The sequence below is a fragment of the Orycteropus afer genome, unplaced genomic scaffold, assembly GCF_000298275.1.
Source record: "Orycteropus afer afer isolate SDZICR_OR568_19922 unplaced genomic scaffold, OryAfe1.0 scaffold01023, whole genome shotgun sequence".
Taxonomy (NCBI): Eukaryota; Metazoa; Chordata; class Mammalia; order Tubulidentata; family Orycteropodidae; genus Orycteropus; species Orycteropus afer.
Window position 1 is genome coordinate 258,859 of NW_006922610.1, and position 655 is coordinate 259,513.

The following is a 655-nucleotide window of genomic DNA, read 5'->3' on the forward strand; positions in this document are numbered from 1 at the left end:
ATTTTTTCCAATATTCTACATTGTGAGGTAGCATAGCTTCCAGCATCACAACAACATGTAAATCACTATAGAACAGCAAACTGACAGACAGGACATGGGTGGTTAGATTAATAATCTTAAATAAAAATTATTATAAAACAAGCAACCTGATGATTCCCTCTGATCAATAAGATAGAAGGATTTATGGTTTCAGCTCTACCATGTTAAGAATTTGGAAGTCATCTTTCCCATTCTCCAACAAGAAAGAGTTGAAATATACTGAAAATCAACAACTTTTCTTGGACTCATAAGAGAAGTAAGGTTGCAGGGTAAACTGTCCCTCAAAATCTGGATAGATAGGTGAGCCAAGAAAGTCACCCCTCAAATCTGCTTAACTAGACCAGAGGCCACTGGAGCTGTACACAGTAGGAACACTTAAATGGTTATTTTGACAAATCACTGGACAATAGTATGAGAGAGAGAAACTTCTGGGGCCCACAGTCTTTAGCTGCACTCTGGATTTTTGAGAGTTCTACTTCTAGGAAAAACAATTCTAATGAGAAAGACAGGAGAACATGTGAAATATTCTGAGAGTATTATCCATAACAAAGGTCTACTCTGCAGGGAGAAAAAAATCATAGCCAAAGCCTTATTTCCACTGGCAGAAGGAAGAGGG